This window comes from Chrysemys picta, chromosome 5 (assembly GCF_011386835.1).
Source record: "Chrysemys picta bellii isolate R12L10 chromosome 5, ASM1138683v2, whole genome shotgun sequence".
Classification (NCBI taxonomy): domain Eukaryota; kingdom Metazoa; phylum Chordata; order Testudines; family Emydidae; genus Chrysemys; species Chrysemys picta.
In genome coordinates this window covers 29,154,493-29,177,343 of record NC_088795.1, presented here as the reverse complement: position 1 = coordinate 29,177,343, position 22,851 = coordinate 29,154,493, and the positions used below count along the sequence as shown (strand labels likewise).

The window sequence follows — 22,851 nt, the reverse complement described above, 5'->3', positions numbered from 1 at the left end:
TGGTCAGACCTGCCCCTGCTTCATTTTTGAGGGGCCAAAGCTTTCTCTCTGGATGACCAGTAAGGGGTACTTGAGTTGTACGGTTGAGAAGATTGACAGATGCTTAAGGAAGTGCTGTGACCCAGGGAAAGAGATTAGAAGAGTCCCTTTTGGGACTCTGTGACCCCAAAAGGGTCACATTTAATGGTCTAGCTGGAGGACAAACTACCCACCAAGGAGAGAAACTAGGCCTTTAGCTTAACAGAAAGGTAAACAGTTACACACATAAAACACTCATGGGATCTCTAGGTGAGATGCAAAATCAAGCCCAGTGAGATGTGTCCTAGTGGATCCAGTTTGATACCTGTCAGTAAAACATGACTGAAATAGAAACTAGGCCCGAAGGGACCATTAGGTCATCTAGTCTGACCTTCTGTGTAACCAAGAGCTAGATCCAAGGCATGAATCTTGCCTGTATTTGTTCTATGTGGCAATATGAACCAAATTCAAAAATTTCAACAGTCTGAATATAATCAGAAGGTAATTAATGTGCATTGTTGCAATTCAGGAATAAAGGACATTTTTGGCCGGCAAACAATTTATGTTCAGCTCCTTCAAAGATGTATTGAGTCTTGAGTCATGATTAATAAAGCACTTGTCAAGTTTGTCCGGGAGAAGAATGCTCGGTGTTTGTATTATGCAGCATTCAGCTTGAGTCCAAGTGCTTATCCATATAGTGTCTACATTTCATATGGTGTCTGCATTTCTTTGGGTTTGTTCCTGCCCAGACTTACAGAAGATTTGGCAGCCTTGTAAGAAGTATTTTTTCTAATGTTGACTTGAAAGTTCTGGCTAATCCTGCCTTTTAGAGTTTATGCTCATTTTTAGAAACTCTTTGGTTAACACATTTTAACAGATCCCGCTTTAGAATGTTGATTTATTATTGAGCTGTGCTGGCTTGCTGGAAGGATGGGCCATAACTTAGTAGTGTTAAACAGTTGTATGTGGTTTACCAGATATAGGCACTGTCTTGGGTTGGAGATGGTGCAGAGATATACAGCCCCAGCAGGAGCTCTGGGAGACATTATGGCCCAGATTTTCAAAGGTATTTAGTAAACTAACTTGCATTGAAATCAACTGGAGTTAGGCACCTATATATATATTTTTGAGGATCTGGCACTGTGCTACAATGAATGCAGGGAGAAAGCCACCCTGCAAAATGTACTCCATTCAAGGCAAGTGATAGCCCAGCCACCTCTCTGTCCTTCCTAGTATGTGTCCACACTTACACTTGCCTGAATGCCAAACTGGGATTGTGTTCAGTCCCTGCATGGGGAAGGTTCCTTGCACTCTCTCTCTCCCCCATTTGCACACTGATGCCAGGACACAAATCAGTCTTTAAACCTCTCATTTCATTCAGTCCATATGTGAGCACAGATCACACCTGCACCTCTGTGTAATGCCCCCTTCTTTACATAAACATACCCCTCTCATTCCCCTTAATCCTACCCTCCTCTCTTTATGCTTACTACTAGTAGCATTTCTCCCTATAAGAGACTTTCTTCCTCATCTATGATCTTGTTGCTATGGAAAGAAAACAAACCAAGAATTCTCAAACTCTCCCTCTCTCTCTCCTTAGTAGTTTTAATTTGTGCTGTATAGTCATGTCTGTGCTGGAGAATAACAATCTGTATTCCAGTTTCATTCAAGACCTGCCGTACCGTTATCTTTACAACAGCCTTTTTGTACCTATTGAAAACATAAAGGGCCAGACGTCAGGCTGTGCTAGTGCCAGCCTGCCAATGCAAAGTTTATTTGTCCCCTGGAAAATGCCCCCCCTCTCTATGAGAGGGGGGATTCCTCAAATAACATAGAGCTACCATAGCAATGCCGGTACAATGGGCCTGGTTGGCGTGTGTCTGTCCACCAAAGATCCCCAGCTGCTGTTATGAGTTCCTGGGGCCATAGGCAGCTGGTACAAGTTAGAGCAGCACTCAGGGGACTGGCACTGCACAGAGCAGTCTCAGAACTGAGGGAATACAAAGGGAGCTCAACGTTTCTTTTACAGCAGAGGATCTGACTCAAAATTCTAAAAAGAAAAAAAGTAAACCTACTGTAGAGAACAATTCTATGCTGGCAGGCATGGGGGCTAGATGATTTTTTTCATTTCTAATTTCAATTATTCTTTACAATTTTTCCAGATGTGGCTCTATTCGATAGAGAAATGACTATGCTAATACTGTTGTTGCTGTTATTAACATCTTGTAGCTCTCTGATTAGATCAGTGGGACATTTCTCTGTTCACTACTGTGTTCTTTAACTGATGTGATTTGTCATTTGTCTTCCCTCCCCACTTTCTTTTATTACTTAGCCAAATCCACCACCCCTGCTTGAAGTTCTTGGGGAGCTAAACACACAACTAAAATACAATGCCATTTATAACACACCACAAAAAGAAGAGCATAAAATAGCAACAAGCCAACTGAGCAGAACATGATGTGGATTGACTACATCTGGATCAAAGACTGACTCTCAGCCTTCTGATGTAGGCAAATCTGTGATTTTGTTTTTCTGTTTTGTTTTTAAAGAAAAGTAATAATTGAAGCCATTTTGCATGCAGGGTAAGACCTGGTTGTAAATGACTCAAAAGCAGCTTCAAAGCACATTGCAATAGAATTAGATGAAAGTGGTGCTGAGAAATTAAAACAAATGTATGTGACCCATCGCATGTTGATGTATAATAGCTGCTGTTCTTCAGGGGCTCCGTAAGCTTTACAGTTAAGGCCTTTTTTAGTACCTCTGCTTCTGAACTCTCTTTTGCAGGCTCTTGTGCAAGAGGTGGGGCCCTTGAATTCAGCTGTTAAAATTGAAACAGTGAGGATTAGGGCTGGGGACCTTAGGGAAGTTACAATCAGGCTCTGAACTCTGCAGCTCAAACCCATCTCTAGGGTGGACAGTTGTGCAGCAAAGTAGAATGTTACCCTGTCCCTTGGGGCTATGAAAAGTGATACGTACTCTTCCTGAGTTAACAATTAAACGCCGTGACACCAGCCACCTCTGAGAGCGCTACACCTAAATAAGGACTGGGGGAGTTGATCTTGCTGGATTTTGATCATCCTCATCAGCCTTTGTCTTATTTTCCAGTGATCTTCTTCTAAGTCTTACTTAAAGGAAAGGAACACTGGGAACACATTAGTGTAATCCCTAAAGCTTTATCTTTCAAAAGACTCAGTACTTGGGCTTCAGCTCATTTTGTTTTTCAGTGGAAGTAGTATACTGCCAAGAATCCAAAATTTGGAAGGATTCCCCAAGCCAAGCCTTGTATTTAATGGATTATTTTAGTGAAACCAAGCCCTATTTAAGAGACGATCTCAAAGAAGAAAATCAGGCAGACGAAGTAATAACAAAATTAATTAACTACTTAGTTTCCGTCAGTCAATATGTCAATTTCTGGCACCAGGTGCTTGAACTTTCAGGTCAAATAAGCAGGGCTATGTGGAGTAAATTCACTTCCAAATTCAAAACCTTCTTAGGCATGCCTTCATACAGAAGCCAGTGCTCTTGTCTGGTACAGGTGGGGAAAAAGGCTGGACCTGGGTAAGGTGGTGAGTGTTGGATATCCCAGCCCAGAAAAGATGGTTTGGCCACTGCTACACATATAATACGCATCTGTCTCATGCCTTGTCTGTAGCGATGGGATGAGACAGCTAACAATAGCAGCTTCCCTGATGTGCAGGTGGTAGCATGCTATGGAATGGTGATATTTTCTAGCATGTACGGGTCATTGCACAGGACTGACTTAAGACTAATGCCCATACGAGGATGAAAACAGGTGTTCCCTGCCCATTCACCCCCATTCTCTGTCAGGATTGTCGTTTGTGGGTGTACACACTCATGCAGAATAGACAGTGAGTTGGCAGGCCCATACTGCCAGGTTGACATGGAGGTGGACTAATGATTTGTATGAAGTACAACTTGGCTTCTAATACATCGGTGCATGTGCCACAAACTTACGGACAAGACCTCTGTGGAGACATTTTTGGCAAGCTGCAATTGGAGATTGGCTGCCAGGCAACACACTGCCACTGGACCACGTGCCAGGGAGATGCATCATCAGGCAGGCATCATCACCAGCAACAGGCATCATCCCTCTGACTTCCCAAGTTGCTGTCTGCATGGGATACATAGCAGAGTACTTTATTGGGATTTTTATAGTGAATGCAAAAAGCAATGACTTCATCTTACTGCATAACTGAGGTTTTGCTGAGCACTCTGGGCAAAAGTACTGAATTAGGCCCATTGGGGATTCAGATAAAATGGGACCCAGATGTGAACCACCCCTAATGCTAGCTTTGCAAAACCACCCTGAGCTTTAACTATCTCTAGCAATATCCTGTTTTACTGAGTGAATTAAAATATAGCATTTAGTCCAAGAAGATATTAGAGAAGAAAGTTATGGTTGAAGAAAACTGGGCTTCCATTATCCCTTTTCTAATCTATTCAGGTTCTTATATTGCTCCTATCACCATGGTTACTGAACACCTTCTGGACAATGCATTAAGCAAAGTGACTAGTATCTGTCCCATGTGGTTTTTCCTCCATTCCTCTTCCCAAGTAGAAAATTGTGGGTGGGTTTGTGTTTTTATTTTTTGTCCCTTTGGTTTGTTTTTGTTTTTTTCCCTGGGGCTAAGTGCTCTTATTTATGAAGGCCAGGTTGAAGAAGTGCATCATGCACTGGTCTGGAAGATGGCAAGCTTTGAGCCAGTTCCCACTTCCTGCAGGAGTCCCCAAGAATACTCTATCTCCTGCACAGGTGAGCTTCATCCTTGCAGTAGTAAATGTAATGTACAGAGATGTGAAATAGACACTAGTCCTGACTTGCACTGCTGGGAGAACAGAATTAGGCTCCAAGATTCTCAGTCTTTCTCTAGGCAAGACGCACAGTAATGCCTGCAATACTTACTGAACATTATTTGATTGGGATATGGAAAAATAAATGACTCTAAAATCCATGTTAAAGCACTTTATTTTATTTTTTTTAAAGAAAATGCCAAGTCTTTGCTTATACAAATTTAGTTTGCTGCATATTTACATCACATCTCAGCATACCATTTCCCAAAATGCATCATATTTCATGGCTATGTTGGATCTGTATCATGCAACAAATAAGAGTGGCAGAGCAGTATTTTTAAGGCACTGCAGTAAGTGTTATGTGACAAGATTCATTGCTGTCTATGAAACTGGTTGTTGTGGTAGGGCTACAGGCTTTCACTTTCTCTGCTATAGCAATATTAGCCTTGGAGCCTTGATGCAAAACTAAAATAGAATGTACAGTTTATTTATTGCTACCTCTATTCCCTTCCGTTATTTCCTCTGTCTAGTTCACCATGCTCCCAATCCAAACCTGCTGAAGAACTACAGACCCAGCTTATATATCTTCCTCATACATTCCACTCCCAATCAACACACCTAAAAAAGCCTATTGTCAATTTCAATAATGAATCAATTAGTAGTTTGCTATCTCCACTGAGTTATTGTCAAGCAAAGCAGTTTGTAGTGGCTTAAGCATGTTTTCTGGTTAGTTATTCCCACCCCACATCGAGGGCCAGCTTTAGCAGGTGCGGGGGCCCCACGAGAGGACGCAAATTGTCTCGCTCCCCCCCGCCCCAACTCCGCCCTGGCCCCGCCCCCTACCTGCCCCATTGGATCCCTCCCCAAATCCCTGCCCTGGCCCCGCGTCTTCCCCAAGCACTCCGCATTCCTCCTCCTCACCCCTCCCTCCCAGGCTTGCGCTGATCAGCTATATGGCAGCACAAGCACTGGAGGGAGCGGGGAGAAGCAGGATGCGGCTTTTTTTTTTTCCCGCTCCGCCGGCAGCCCCAGACGTTGCGGGGCCCTCTTAGGCGCAGGGCCCCATTCCGGGGAATCGACTTAAAGCTGGCCCTGCCCCCACCCCTGCCTTGGCTTCTCAATTTATGGAACTCAGATTTGTACCAGACAATCTGTATTCATCTGAGAACACCAATGTTCAGTTAATGTTTATATCAGATGATCAACAGCCTTTCTGAACATCCTCTGAGAAGCCCGTTCACACCAATAAGCCTCATGTATCATTTGTTGTTGACCACTAGATGGGTCAATTTAAAGGTTTTTTTGCCCCATATCATGTAGAAATGTTTCAGAGGAGTAGCCGTGTTAGTCTGTATCAGTAAAAACAATGAGGAGTCCTTGTGGCACCTTAGAGACTAACAAATGTATTTGGGCATAAGCTTTTGTGGGCTAGAACCCACTTCATCAGATGCATGGAGTGAAAAAGACAGTAGATAGGTATAAATATACAGCACATGAAACGATGGTAACGTAGAAATGGTAACTCAGTTCGGTTTGAGAAGGTTATTACTGTTTCTAGCCTCTGTTGTAGTTTCCTTTAACACACATTCCTTCTGTCACATGAGCTGAAAAGCAGCCACACACATCCCTATACACCCTTTAGGACAGCGAAGTGTACAGTTATGCATAATGATTACAGATTCACTGTGAAAGTGATGCTGCTAAATAAAGAGAAACTTAGGTTTGAGGCCTGATTCTCCACTCTCTTTATCCCTGTTTTCCAACAATATAATAGAGGTGTGATGGAGCTGAGGATAAGCCTCATTCTTTTAAAGTGTTTTCTCAAAATTGAACATGAATAGAAATGTTTATGATTTTTAAACCTTTCAAAGAGAGGATTTTTAAAATATTCCTCTGTAGTTTTGCAAGCTCAGCTCAGCAGCATTGTGAATGAACACAAGAAGGTGAACTTGACTGGCTGATTTTTATTATCCAAGCTGAGTGCCATGCAAAAAGTAAGCAAACAGAAGAAATAAGTACAAGTAAACTTGATTTTCTTTTTTAATTCTGATGCTTCAAACAATCTACATTGGTAACTAAGATAAGGAATATGCTTGTTAAATAAGAGTCTTACTTCAACTGCATCCCTATTGTCAGATCTTCTTAATTTATTGAACTGCTATTTTAATATTAGTAATAAGTTCAAACTGATCCAAATAGAAGCTGGGAGAAAACATCATCGCCCTCAGCAAATATGCACCATCATACCAATGAGGCCCTCTGTATCAATCATATTTTACCAAGGGTTGTATTTCAGTTCAGCTATTTTAGTTCTTGTAATTTTTATAACAGTTATGGAAAGAATTTCCCCATGACTATAGCCAATCGATTAAACGAGTTGTCTTAGGGCAAGCTCTTGATCAGGTATCTGCCATATACCCTTGCAGAGATCCATTTCATAGAGCTTCTATTGCAGCAATCTCAGTAACGTCTGTCGCAAAGTTGATGACAATTTGCTTTGCCTGGTGGCTTCCTCATGAGGATTTCTAAGGATCCGTGGTTTGTTCCTGCTTTGACTGCAACATAGTTTGTTGGGTTTTTTTGTTTTGTTTTGGTACTGCAAACTGAATAAAAAGCTTAAAAGAAAATGCAGTTGACCTGTGATGTCTTTGTGGTGTTGGCATTGATTTGTTTATGAAGGAATGCAAAGGAGGTGTTTATTCACGGGCATTTTTTTCTTAGAAAGGTCCTGCTGTGTCTCTCTTCAAAGGGAATTGTTATGATGAGGTGATCATAAGCAAATACCTTATGAACTGCCTAGTATAGACATAGTTAATAATACTCACCTAATAGGCATGTCTTAATAAATCTTGTTAGTCCCATGACTTTGGTAGAAGGATAATTGATTGAACTTTCTCTGGTTTTAAAGACACCCACGCAGGTCATACTGCATTCTAAGTATGCAAAAATTAAAAGCTTTCAGGCAACATTCGGATTGAAAAATGAAGCACTCAGATGTCAAGCAATGTAAAATGAAAATTGAAAACTCAATCAAATCTGTGTTTCTTGTGGATATGTTATAAAATATAAATAGACTTTTATAAGGAGAGACAATTACAGTATAAAGTATACATATACTCTACGTACTATGCTGCAGTATTGGGTAAAACAGACTCTACCTTTATGACAACTTAGATGAGCAATAGTTAAATTTTATTTTTTTAAAAATTCATTCTTCATCTTAATTGTTGTTTTGTTGCTGTTTCATGATAGTCACCTGTTCTGAGGCCGTCAAGGATATTAACATAATTATAGGTAAAGTTGTGCTTGAATTAATTAGCCTGTTCATTCTCCCTTCAAATGGCAAAACTGCCACCTGCTTAAACAGAACATGATTGAAGATGGTGTGTAGAAAATCTCAACCAAGCTCCTTTTGGCTGAAAGAGTTAAGTTACTCACTCTTTTTCAGTTGCTTTTAATAGTATTTAACCCATTCCTGCTGGGGTTTCTCTGTCTCTCTACAACACAAACAGGGAGGACCTTGTTTTCAAAAAGACTTAGCAGCTCTGTCCACTTGCTTAGCTGCCTTCTTGAGCTGAACCTTCCAAGATCTCAATCCTTGCAAGAAGCCAAGACACCTTATACAGAATGGAAGAGAATGCAAAACCCCCACTGATTTCAGTAGGACCACAATTTCATCCTGTGGGTGTATAATAAATAGGTAATTGGATCCAAAATAGTTTATGCCCTAAAAGCTACAGTGAAATGCTCATAATCATAACAAGTTATTGAAATAAGCAATTGGATAGTGTTCCACCGGGGTTTTTTTGGGGGGGGGGCGGATTCAAAATCTTTTTAGCCCCATAAATACAGCTGAGCTCAAGCCATAAAATTCAGATCTGAATTTCAAGCATCTCAAAGCTCAGGGTTGGTGTGGTAGATTCAAATCCACAGTTTTAAGACCAGTCCAAAAGAGAGATCCGAACTTTAATATTCAGTTCCAATTCCACCCTCAGTGCTCAGAATGGCACAGTCGTATTGGAGTTGGGTCCAAACCAAAATCCTGGAGCAGAACACTGCTGAAATTTGAGGAAGTGCAGATCTGAATTAGGATCCAATGTTAACTGCCTGCATCTGTCTTTCTATGGTCTCTACCAGAAGCCTCAATCCAAATGGCTTATCTCCATTTTTAATTTACTTATTGCTAGATCATTTAAATTGTTCAAAACCAAAATTGAACCCAGCTTTTGAGTATTGGCTTTTCTGCCTCACGCTTTTCCATGTGCCATTCTCTCTCCATTGAAAACAAACAAACAAAACCAAAAACCACTATTCTTGCTGGCTCGGGGTTCTCAAACTTCATTGCTCCGTGACCCCCTTCTGACAACAAAAATTACTGCATGACCCCAAGAGAGGGGACTGAAGCCCGAGCCCGCCCAAGCCCTGCTGAGGCGCTGTCCCAGGTGGGGGGCTAAAGCCGAAGCCCCGCTGCCCAGGGCTGAAACTGAAGCCTGAGCCCCGTCCCAGGGCTAATGCCCTTGGGCTTTGGCCCTAGTCCCCAGCAAGTCTAATGCCAGCCCTGATGACCCCATTAAAATGGGGTCCCGACCCACTTTGGGATCCTGACCCACAGATTGAGAACCGCTGTGGCTTGTTCCATATGTGTAGAAATTCACAGTCTTCAAAGCAAGAATAGCTCTCTTGCAAGCCTAAATGACACCTGGCTATTAGCAAATTTAAATCCAAAAGGAGGCAGCTATCCCCATAGTGTGGAAATATGAGTGTGGTCAGAGAAACAGCCTCAGAAAGATAAACAGGCTCCACAAGTGTGATTGTGATACATAAGCTATTCCTGTTGCAATATTGGTGTTGAGCTCAACCACCACAAAGGTTTGTTACTTGCTTTTCATGATACACTCCAATGGGCTAGAGGAGTAATGTGTTACACCTACTTATATTTGCTTTCCAAACAATGGAGTTACACCGGTGATGAAAATGGCCTGGAAGATGCCCCTTACCTAAGTGTAACATAAAGTCTCTGAATTTGGCTCTTACGCCATTTTCATAAAGCGTGAATGTTTTACAATTTATTGCTACTGCTATACTGCTCCCAGAATAGCAAAGCAGCATAGTTCTATTGCACAGCTGCCATAAGAATTCTAACGGCCTGTGGTCACATGGCTTTAGTTGATGAGAACCTGGGGATCAGTTCTCTTCTGGGCATCACTGCTCAGTGCAAGCTGGGCCTTCAGAACAACTGGTGTAGGCCCCTGTCAGAGCCAAAAAGCCAGAGTAGCTAAAGCAGTTTGGCAATGCCAATGTTCTCATATTAAGGGCTACTCTGTTTAGGGGCATTAATAATTTGGGACACTTTTTAGGATCAGCATACGGAGCACTTACTTCTCCGTTCAAGATGCAAATACTGACAACATTCAGGCCTCACCAACTATTAAATGTCGAGCTGGCACATGCAGAAGGGAGAGAATGTAGGGTATGAGCTCATTCGAAGGAGGATTTACAATAAGCCCTTTTCCACAATTGCAAAACTAAACAGATTTAAAACTCAACCCAAAAGGCACCAGTAGGCACTAACTTGTTTGATGAAAGACAAGATAAAACAGGACATAAGTTTCCATGCAAAGGGAGGGAAAAGAAACTTTTTTTAAAAAAGCAAAACTTGAAAAAGAAAAGAATTGACAGCCCAGAAAAAGCTACTGTAACTGAGGGCTTGAATGAGCAGGTCTCTATTCACATGAGCAGGGGCTTGCAGGATATGGTCCTTGAGGTCCTTTTTTTCCAGTACAGGTTGTTGATTTCATTCTCTCCTATAGAATATTTCATAGTAGTGCATCATTTGCAAACAAACCTACCTAACTTTCCCATTTTAGTGGTGGTGGCATAAATAGGACATATGCTTAAAAAGCACACACATTTATTTGGATATGCAGAACATCTTGTGAAATGAGGACTGATAGTAGTAGGCCATTGGACAAAGCTGCACTGGGGAGCAGTGTGTAGATCTAAGAAAATGCTATAAGCCCTCCTGGTGCATTCAGGCCATGTAGAGCTTTACAAGCAGAACAACAACCGAATCAAAACGCTCACTTCCTGGAGTTCCTAAGTTATTTGAATTGCACTTCATAGGCCCTCAGAAAATAAAGGAAACCAAATACTAAAGGGTCAGATTATGCTTGGGGTGGGTGTGCTGAGACAGGGGTGGAGGACAGGGCACAAGGAACTCCCTCATGATTCCTCCTCCAGTCTTCTCCAGTGCACAGACAGTTTGGCTTCTGCATTCTAGTGCCCTCAAAGCAGCCAGGGCTGGGTAGAGAAAAGGTTGGGGCCTCTGGCCTGGCCCCTGGGCCAGAGCCATAAGTAGGCATTTTAGCGCCCCAGGCAAGCAAGCATATTTGAGCCCTCTATGGTTTTTGCCCATCATTTTTCTACCCAGAGGTGACAGGTGGGCAGGGGGTGGAGCATGCAGGGTCAGGTCCCCCCCTCACCCCCAGATATTTTGGTTACACTCCTACAACCCAGACAGGCTGGGTGGGTGGGCTGCTGAGGTGAGTTGAGGGTGGAAGAGGCGTGCCCTCCCAGAGCCCTGCCATGTAGGGCTGGCCTGACCAACCCCTGTCACATGGGGTTTTATATGACACCTTTGTTTCCATCCCATTTTTCTGCCATCCCCCACGGTTTTGCATCCTGGGTGGCTGCCGTCCTTGCCCTGCCCTGGTTATGGCTCTGCCGAGGGCACAAGGATAGCTATGCTGAGCGCAGAGCTATACCTTTTAAAATTTGTCTCCTGTGCAGCCTCTCACTGCACTCTTCCAGCAGCTCAGGTGGCATTAAATCTTACATAGGCACTCCGGGTCTGGTTCTCCCTTGTACTGTGCCGTGTGTGGTCATTTACACCTCTGCAAAGTGAGTGTAAAACACTGCCAGATAATAGTGGCAGCACGCTACACTCCCTTTGCACAGGTACAGAGATGACATGAGTTGCAGAGGAGGGAAGAATCAGGCCCAATGACTCATTCAGATGTTACACTTCCTCTACATCCCAGTACTGAGGCATAATTTAACCCTAAAATCATATGGGGTAAAATCCTGGCACCACTGAAGTCAATGGGAATGTTGACATCAGTGAGGCCTAGATTGTATCCATGGTTCTCTACATCTCAGTACAAAAATGGGAGCACTTTGAAACTGACAGATGCAAAGAGTTGTTAGTAACAACAGGCATCCAGATGGAGTCAAACTATTGCATTTGGCCCTTGTTATGGGGTGACTACCCCCTCTCAGGACTGAAAGGGGTTAAGGTGGCCAGGCAGGCCAGTTAACTCCACAGGGTGCACCTGGAGGAGGAGCAGAACATGCCACTAATTAGAAGTAGGCTCAGCTGGGCAGGAACAGGTGGGGGCCAATATAAAGCCCAGTAGTGGTAACCAGCAAGGGGTTGCTAGGCCAGGCTATAGAAAAGCAGGTAGTAGTTGTTCCCTGGAATTAGGGTTTTGGAGCTGATACACCTGGAGAGGGGGAACTGGTGTGGTAGGAAACAGTCCAGGGAAAGAGCTGTGAGGATTAAGAGAAGAAAGCCCACAAGTGCTGAGTTGAGGGTCCCTGGACTGGAACCCAGAGTAGAGGACTCCTGTAGCAGTCACTGAGAGAGTGGAAGGGAGGATTACCTAGAACTGCTAGGGAGTAGGGACTCTGCTGAGTGACCTGGCTGGAGGGCTGAGTCACAAAGAGGATGCTGTGGTTCCTGGGTTGATAGAGGAGCTGCAGACCTGTGAGAGATGGAATAATAGTGTGCAAGCTGCATAAGGGGGTGTTGACCAGGGCCAGCTCCAGGGTTTTGGCCGCCCCAAGTAGCCAAAAAAAAAAAAAAGCCAGGATCATGATCTGCAGCGGCAATTCAGCGGGAGGTCCTTCGCTCTGAGCCGGAGTGAGGGACCATCCGCCGAATTGCTGCCGAATAGCTGGATGTATCACCCCCCCCTCTGGAGTGGCCACCCCAAGAACCTGCTTGCCAGGCTGGTGCCTGGAGCCGGCCCTGGTGTTGACTGAGCTCAATAGTTCCTCTTCAGAGTGACCAGGAGGAAATGCCAGACCAGTGGTGAGTGCTGTACCCCATGACAGCTCTCTCTATTTTTTTTAGAAGTCATATTAGTCAGTTTTGGGATTGTAGCACTTAGGCGGGGTAAGAGCAAGGACAGCAATGTGATGACCAGGAGAGAGAGAAAAGCAGAAAGATGGGACATTGCTGTACCCAAATAAGAGTTGTCTAAATAAATCTAGGATAGTAGAGATTTGTTGTGGATTTCAATATAGGGATGATCTCTGGAGATATAAATGCTTCACTAATCATGTTCAGGACCTCTTACATTATGCTAAACTAGGGCTCCTGACTAAGCCTGTTTACTGAAACAATTTCAGGAGCATGATAATTAGTTTGATATTGTTGTGTGAAGGATAAATTTTAAGTTTAACTGAGTAGAAGCCATTATGCAAATATGTTCCTCCTTTGCTTAGGCTGGTCTGATGTGTAAAACCTGCTATCTTACCAGCATGTTTCTGAAGCAATAGGAATTATTATAGAATACATACAAAGACCACATATCTGACTAATGAAATAAGGAAAAGTTAATGGATGGTGTAAGGGGACTGAACATGCTGGATGCTGAAATCTATCTTCTCCTAAGATTAATGTGGGAAGAAGAATTGGGAGCTTTAATTATACTAGATAAAAGAATTTCCCCACATGCAGGGATCCACCTCAAACAGAGAATAACACTTAGCATTTGAATAGTAAGTTTCATCCATAGAAATCAAAGTGCTTTCTAAAGATGAGACTCCTATTATCTCCAATTCCTGACAGGGAAGACTGGAAACCAGAAGTGCAGTGACTTGCCCCAACCACACAATGTATCTGTGACAGAGTCTAAAATAGAATCTAAGGCCTGACCTACACTAGGAAACGAGGGAAGTATAACTACATTGCTCAGGAGCATGAAAAATCATACCCCTGAGTGACACAGTTAAACAGACCTAACTCCTGATGTAGGCCACTCTGGGTCAACAGGGAAACTTTCCTGTCAACCTCTCAGGGAGGTGGAGTGCCTAGGCTGACAGGAGAACCCCTCCCAGCTGCATAGGTAGTGTTTTCACTGAAGCGTTACAGTGACACAATTGCGCTGCTGTAGTGTTTTAAGTGTAGACAAGCCCTAAATCTCCTTACAATTCTGTGCCTTATCCACTTAGACCATGCTGCCTCCTAGCTGTACCTACATGAACAATTAGGTCTTGACCCTGCAATCTTAGCATATGCTAAATGCCCGTTAGTGTTTTTCAGAGGGTCTGTGCACCTACAACTGTAACTGAAATCAATGAGTTGTGGGTACTAGTCACCTTTTTTTAAAAAAGAATCAGGCCACTTATGACTCTCACTCTCAGCTTTTGGTTTTAGAGTTTAAAATCACACTAATTAAACTGTCAGTGATTTTTAGCAGAAATATCCAGCAATGATTGTCAACCTACAATCCCAACTGCATCCTTTAGTATCAAAACACCCAGATATCTCAGACCAAACTGCCAAGCCTTCCAACTTCACTCACTCCTTGGAACAGCCTTTGCATGTGGAATGAACTGAATTGGTATGAAATTAAATTTAATATCAGTATTTCTTCTATTATTCATTTCATATTTGATTTAAATCCAGCTTTTGGAAAATAAATTAAATGAAGCAGCCACAAAATTTCCAGTCTGCTAAATAAGAGTGCCACAGAAACCAGAGACCTTTCTGTAGACTTTAGGTCTAGATGCTTATAGATAGGAACATTTGATGTCCTGTGTTCAATCCTCATCAGCTCTAAAGCAAAAATGACTCTATCAAACTTCTCCCTGTGACAGAGTGGTGAGCCAGCCTTAAGCTACTCTCAGGCTGTCACCACTCTGGAAACTGGGTAAGCATCTCCACATGCACCAGAATAGGGAAATAATTGATTAAAAAGTGAACTGTTAACCAATTACCAGGGTGGCTCAGATCATCAGCTGAGGACAGCTAACAGAGGTAGGGAATAGGCAAGGCTGGAAGGAAGGGCTAGAGAAGCCCAAGATCTCAGGGAGCTGAGATCTCTGTTCACCCACCCTGTGCCTAGGGGGACAGAAGGTAAGAACCTTGAGCTGTGGGGAACTGATGTTCCCACTGTAAATAGAGCAGTAGGTGTTGAACCTCCCACAAGTGCTGTGTGAGCACCATTTGCAATAAAGGAATCCAGGGTTTGGGAGCCCAGTCTAATGACATTGCTTATCTTGTTAGGAAAACAGTAGGGTTAGCAGAAGCTCAGGTTTTTATAAAATTGAATGTTACCTTTATTTTTGTATTATGGTGCCCTATAAATACTAAAAAGTAACTGGACAATTACCATAATGAAAGATGACTAGTGGGGTTATTCATCTTTACAACAACTGCAAGCCTTTTGGTTCGCAGTACTATTGATCTTTGTGAAAGTAGTTTTCAATTAAATTTAAAACTCCAGGCTTGGATGCTGATCCAAAAGAAAATTTCTGGAGTCTGATGGTGCAGATATTTTTTTCAGACAGTTTTATGCTTTTTGACTTATGGCCAAGGTTTATCCAAAGGCTGATCGCTGGTCTGTGGTAGAAGCACCCTCCAGACAACTCATTCCCAATCAGGCTTCAAAACTGGCCTCGATAACTAGTTCTTTCAGGAATCCATAGGGAGTTATGAATGTGTGTTGACAGGAATCCTTTAGCACTACCTTTTGCTACTTGATTTTTTTTTTCAACAGCATCTACCCTGGGGTCCTGCTTAATAGAAAAGAATAAATTAACAAAAATTAAGTCAATATATTATGTGCCAATGCTCCATTAAAGTGTTAATTCTTAATATTAAAAAAAGCAAGTAACTTGTTTCATGGTGGTATTTCCTAGTCCTAGCCCTGTCAGCAGAGTTAATGAGAGGTCAGGACAGAGTATTGTGCATGTGTGACAAAAAGGGGCTGCCCCGCCAGCAGCTCAATGGCATAGTATCCTAGCAGATGTGATCACTGGAATTTTCTTTAATGTGAGTAGCTCAGCTTTAATTGCAGCAGTTCTGGATGAATGTGCGCATGTATCAAACGACATCATCTATGTATAGGGCCCTACCAAATTCACCAGTTTCACAGTCATAGGATTTAAAAAATCATAAATCTCATGATTTCAGCTATTTAAACCTGAAATTTCATGGTGTTGTGATTGTAGGGGTTCCTGACCCAAAACGGAGTTTTGTGTGTGTGGGGGGGGGGATTGCAAGATTATTGTGTGTGGGGGGGGGGGAGGTTGAGGTACTGCTACCCTTACTTCTGCATGGCTGCTGGCAGTAGTTTTGCCTTCAGAGCTGGGCAGCTGGAGAGCAGCAACTGCTTGCTGGGATCCCAGCTCTGAAGGCAGAGCCGCTGCCAGCAGCAGCACAGACGTAAGGATGGCATGGTATGGTATTACCACCCTGAGTTCTGCGCTGCTGCCTGCAGAACTGGGCCCTCAGTCAGCAGCCACCACTTTCTAGCCACCTAGCTCTGAAGGCAGCAGCGCAGAAGTAAGGGTGACCTGGTCTGCTATTGCCACTCTAACTGCTGCTGGTGGGGCACTGCCTTCAGAGCTGGGTGCCTGGCCAACAGCTGCTGCTCTCCAGCCGCCCAACTGTGAGAGCAGCACAGAAGTAAGGGTGGCAATACTGCAACCTCCCCTAAAATAACCTTGTGACTCCTTTTTGGGTCAGGACCCCCAATTTGAGAAACGCTGGTCTCTCCCATGAAATCTGTATAGCATAGGGTAAAAGCGCACACAAGACCAGATTTCATGGTCCATGATGTTTTTCATGGCTGTGAATTTGGTAGGGCCCTATCTATGTATATTGCCATATCAAGAGTGTCCTTGTGTGTATCTGGGGGACTTTAGTGGAAGAGCATCAGAGGAGATCCTGTTGGTTTGCCAAGAGACATAGCGCTGTGATTATTTCTATCAGCCATTCAATTGTTCAATGCATAAAATTACTTGCTGTCAAAATTAAGCCAAGTAATATAAAAAAAATCTTCATGAAGTAGATGCTTCTCGACTAGTTATTTTTTAAGGTAGTTTGCATGAGTACAGCAAAAACCTGATTTGTTGATGTGTTAGAATGACTTCTAATTGTATAACCTCCATGGCACTGGATTGTTCTCCTCCATATAAAGAGTATTATAGATCCAATTTTGCAAAAACTATCCATGCAGAATTGTCACTGCAATCGATGGAAGTCTTGTGGGCTCAGGACTCTATAACAGGGTCAGGGCTTATATTTGTCATATCCTTTTGGTTTATGTTCTGTTTTTTGCTTGGCATTGTCTCAGTTCTGTGTTATGGTGCAGTGGTTGTGTTGAGAATGTGTCTTGCATAGAAGTCAATGAGAACTTTCCACGAGCAAATTCTAACATACAAAATAAGAGAGGACCTGTAGAAGTGATTTGGGATTAGAATTCCAGAGCTGCTGATTACAGCCATATTATATGTCTGCAGGTGGAGGTGAGCTATTGGTATTTCTGATACTGTAGCTACATTTCTGATTCATGAAGCTTCATTGCTTTTGTTTTTAGCTTTCTTATTATTTTAGTTTTTTAGTAACTGAGAGTCCTTTAGGCATGATCACCACAGAATTAGAGGCAAGTTTTGTTTATTATGAATGACTGTCTAATAGGAGGAAACTTATAAGAACAGACCATAAAATGAACTACAGAGAAAAGGTTGGATTTTTGTTCATGTAGGGAACAGAGGGTGCATTGGTAGACAATGTTAAAATTTAAAAGTGATCAGAGAAGCAACATCAGCTGTCCAGAGTTCCACCCGTGGCAAGATCAGTTTGTGAGCAAACTGAGTCCTATCCATGATTCCAGAATGTGCAGACCAGAGATAAGAACTTCAGATGGTAAAAACTCTAGAGGCCTAATTCTGATCTTGCTTACATCCATGAAATGAGAGCTGATTGATACTGAAGTCAATAGAGTAATACTTTTTTAAAAGTTCAGAACTGTGCCCTAAGTGTCCAGGGAACAGTACAGCAGATTTATCTAAAGGAATGAACATCTAGCTGAGTAGCTACCTAATGAAATACACTGCAATGTAATAGCAAGAAGTCATTTTAGGGGGTCAGGTTAGAATGTGAATCTAGCAACACTCAAAAGCAATCACAACTTGGCAAATATATATTAAACATAGGCATAAAACATAGGTAGAGATTGGTTATGAAGAGCACGGCATCTGAATGTTACTGTCTCCCCTGTTTTGAACTTCCCTAGACTGGGTTTATAAAGAGTCTACATACCAACACTTTTCTTGCCTGCCTTTCACTATCCTTCAGGGATTAAAGGGCATTCTGGCTTTAAATAGCCTCATCCTTCTTGAATTTGCCATAAATTCTGTGGATTTCTGAGAGGCATTAATGATAGCTGAGCTACTTAAAAAAATCTGATGCACTTTCCATCCAAGATCTTAAAACTAATTTGATACATTTTGGTACAAAGCACAAATAACCCCTTGCCCCCAGTGCAGAGATTTGTCCTTCAAGCCAGAGACCAGTGCGAGGCTAACAATAATCGCCTGTCAATTTGCTGTAAGGTTGTGGAGTACTATAAAAATAGCACAGTTAAATTTGGCAATAAGACCCACGTGTTGCAACAAGTGGGTTCAGGTTCCCCACCCCACCCCCAGGCTTCCCACAGCTTTAGTAGGCCTCTAATAATTGGACTGATCATGAACTACCAGCAGACACCTCTCCCCTCTCTGTGGTAAACAAGCAAGTGATAAACCAAGGTGCAAATTGCAGAAGCAGTAGAAGTTTTTATTTCACTATGACTGTAAGCTCCACTCTGACTCAGGGATCAGGCCCCGTTTTAATAAGCAGTGTAAATTTCACAATAGAAGAAATAAGATAGATAATAGTGCATTGTGATTCTTTAATACGTGCCATTTCCAGTGTTGGGTAACAGACGCCTGAAGATGCTAGTAGCTGCTGTCGTTGCTGCACCAGTTGGCTGGACAGGTAGGAAGCCCTCTGGTGCTCCACCATACAAAATAACATTCCTCAAGTATTTCCCCAAGCACAGCGATTTATACTTGAGTCTAAATATCAAACTTCAGCAGTACAGTCAGCACAGCAACTGTTAGGAATTTTTTTCTTTGGCCATTAATAAAATGTTACTATGCTTAATTTTGGCTATCTGATGCATCCTCTCTCCAGAGACTGCATCTACCACTAGCCCGGGAACAGACTTCATGATCTATAAGTCTTTTCCATACTTTCATAGGGTTCAAGGCCAGAAGGGACCACTAGATCATCCAGTTGAACCACCTGTATGTCACAGGCCATTAATTTTCACCCAGATACCCCTATACCTGGATCGCAAAATTCCATGGTCTTATTAGTCTCCCTCTCTTTGAAGGGAGGGAGGGAGCCATGTTGCTTTTCTCAAGGCACTGTTTTGAACCACAGCCTTGGATGGTAGTAGGTTCATTTTCACATGTTCAGTGTCTAGCTTGAAATGGTGAGGAGCCTCCGTTATCCTGCTGTGCTAAGCAGCCTCCCCGATGGCTGGCATAGTACTCTTCTGCTGTGCAATATATCTTCTTGCTTGATGTGCAACTGCATGCCAAGGACTGAGATTGGAAGAATATAGGGGGTGAAAAGGTCTGTGGAGAAGTGCCCTAACAGACTCTCTAAAGTTAATGTAAGTCTTTTACAGGAAGCCAGGAAACCTCAACAGAATTAATAGAGAAATTTATGAGATTAGAACCAAATATAAAACTATGGGGCCATATTCTCCTCTGTTACTATTGCAACCTCATTCATATCACAGACTTCATGCATACAGACTGGGCTGAGTTTGACTAGAAGCACCACCACTATCTGTTTTTACCTAGAAGATGGCTGGTTTCCCTGAGGTGATTGGAAAAAGATGCCTCATTTTGAGAATGTCCTCTGCTCATTTGGGAGTTTTTGTTGACAATACATTTATCTTGTGCCTCCCTACTGCAAGACAAGATCTTAAAGTTTCAGCCAAGAATTACACATAAAAGGTACATCCAGCTCTGGTCTTAGCAGGTGTAACTCAGCTGGTTAGGAGCGCTACTTGCAGTAATGCTAAGGCTGAGCTTGGCCAGGGTCTTTACTCTCAAATATACTCTTGAAGTGCATATCTAGCTCTGCTTATAAGAAACAAGTGAGGCCAACAGCCTTCTGTGGGAAATGTTTTTCATCCTCTGACCTTAACTCATATGCACTAGCAGGCTGTGAGCAATTCACAGACTAGTGGAGAAGTATACAGCTATGTGTATAGTTGCATCAGCTGACATTGCCTCCCTGAATTTCCTTATGCCTGTGGTCACAACCTCATTCTACCTTCAGAGAAGTAGACACCCAGGTGGTGACCCTTGCTGACCATTTTTGCAAGGTTTTTTTGCTTCTACCACTGCCTAGCACAACAATTAATTTTAATCTGAGCACCTTGAAGCTGCATAGTTAGGCTTGAACTGCATATTGTATTGCGTGATGTGAGGTAGGATGTTTTCATTTGGCCACATGGAGAAGTACTGATTAACAGGAGACCTAGGGCTTGCAGAGAATTTTGCCTGGGCAGTACTAGCTTCAGACAAACTGGTTTGTTGCTAACGATAGATATAACTGCAAAGAATTTCTGATCCTCCTTATATCTGAAATGCATATTAATATTTACTGATATTCTGATTGCAAGTATGGACCCCAACCAAGATCAGGGCTCCTTTGTGTTAGGCACTGTACAGAGTAGTAGATGGTCACTGTAATGAAGAATGTACACTCCTCTAAATAGACAAGATAGACACAGGGTTGGGAAAACACACCATTAACAATCTTTTTTTTAAAACTCTTCTTTAAAGATAAAGAAAAGAAGGAAAAACAGTTAAAACATTAGAAATGTTAAGTATTAAATAGTTTTCATTTTAATTTTTTTGTTCCCTTTCCCTGTAGCTGGAGAGAATTTTAGAAGGACCCCCCCCCCCCCCTTGTTTGACAGCGTCTTACAGTAGCAAAGAATGTAATAGCTGTCGTCCTAGGTGGTGGTTGGGATTCAGCTGGCATTGGTTGGGCTGGTGATGTCATCTGGACCAGAATGATGAAGGCTTGGGGTGTAAGGAAATGGTGGCAGTGGCAGACATGAAGGAAAGTGACCTGTATGTTCTGTGTCTTCTCTCTCGTTTTCCATTTCTTTTTAAGGATCCCAAAATGGAGTGATGGGTAGAATAGCCCATCCCCTCATTTTGTCCACCAATTAGGCCTAATAGCTGACATACCCATTTTGGCTTATTAACTTCCAGCTACACATCTTCTGTTTTTAACAAGCATCATTTCAGCACAGTCCTTGAATCATATCAACTTGACCTTTGTTTAGATTAATTCAGTGAGTCTGTCTCCTTTTGTACCTTTTCCCACCCATGTTTGTTATAGGTTATTGTAACACTTTAAGAACTTTTTACAGTTAAGCTCACAATTCAGGTGAATCTGTAGGCCCAATGGTCACAGCAGGTGGGACCTTTAAGACTGTGGATCAGTATCCAGAATTATATTGTCTGTTCCAGAGATTGTCCTGCAAAGTCAGACCCCATAGACACAGGAAACAACCAATGAGAGAAGTGGTAGTCCTGGGGTGGCAGTTGGCAGTCACAGAAAATCCAGAATGCAACTTTCTAGGGCAGGGGTAGGCAACCTATGGTACATGTGCCGAAGGCGGCACACAAGCTGATTTTCAGTGGCACTCACACTGCCCAGGTCCTGGCCACTGGTCCGGGGGACTCTGCATTTTAATTTAATTTTAAATGAAGCTCCTTAAACATTTTTAAAACCTTATTTACTTTACATACAATAATAGTTTAGTTATATATTGTAGACTTAGAGAAAGAGACCTTCTAAAAATGTTAAAATGTATTACTGGCATGCGAAACCTTAAATTAGAGTGAACAAATGAAGATTTAGCACACCACTTCTGAAAGGTTGCCAACCCCTGGTCTAGGGTGTGGAACCAGAGCCCTAAGAATTGGATGGGTCCAGGCTCCTCCTCCTTCTGTCAACCAGAAGGAATCCTGCAAAGCTGTTCTTGGGACTCAGGGAATTTGTGGGCCTCCACATCACGGCATGTTAAGAAGGGGGTATAAGCCACCTCCTCCCTTAGAACAGAGAGACAGTGGAGGGAGCTGGAGTAATTGGCCATCTCTCTCAGCAAGATTTACCTGTCTGGTTTGCACTTCGACTGCCAGATGGGAGAGATTAAAAACTACAAGATGGTAATTAATGTTTTCTAGACTACAAATCAATGAGGGTTAGGCTCACTCCCAGTGGCAGTGTAGACATTCTGCACTGGTCGACAGACTCACGCTAGCAGGACTTGAGCTAGTGCATTAAAATAGCAGTGCGGCTTGTCTGTCAGAGCTGCAATATCAACACTGCCATTTTTAGATGGCTTACTCCCAGCTGTAGTATAGGCATAGCCTAAGACTAGTGGAGCTCCATCTATACACTTCATTGGAGAGCAGTTGAAGAGGCTATTGAATGGTGGTGTACAGAAGTACCTACGCAGAAAGATATCAGAGATGCAAATTTTTAATGGTGACAGTAATTGGAACAGATTGCCAAGGAATATAGTAAATTGTCTATTTCTGGGGGTCTTTAATCAAGGCCAATGTCTTTCTAAAAGATAAACTCAAGTTTAGCCACATGTTGTTGTGTTTAATGCAAGAATTAGTGGGTGAAATTCTACACACTGTGCTATGCAGAAAGTTAGACTAGAGGCCATAGAAGTCTTTACTGGCCTTGATTTCCCCCCCTTGTTCCAGAGGGCAAGGAAGTAATCTGCTCCCTATGTCTAGCACAGATTACTTCTTCCATGATGACTCAGCTGCATTGACCGGTCCCTTCACTGGCAGAGCCAAAGATCTGTTCCCTCCCCATCCCTGCTTGCTGTTTTCCCTCCCGTGTATAGC

General features: G+C 42.7%; 1 protein-coding gene across 1 annotated transcript in view; it reads right to left on the bottom strand.

The window, feature by feature from the left end:
- LOC135983898 (general transcription factor II-I repeat domain-containing protein 2A-like) overlaps positions 1-22,851 on the bottom strand; it is a 984,084-nt gene that overhangs the window by 582,952 nt on the left and 378,281 nt on the right. The gene's annotated exons all lie outside the window — the stretch shown is intronic.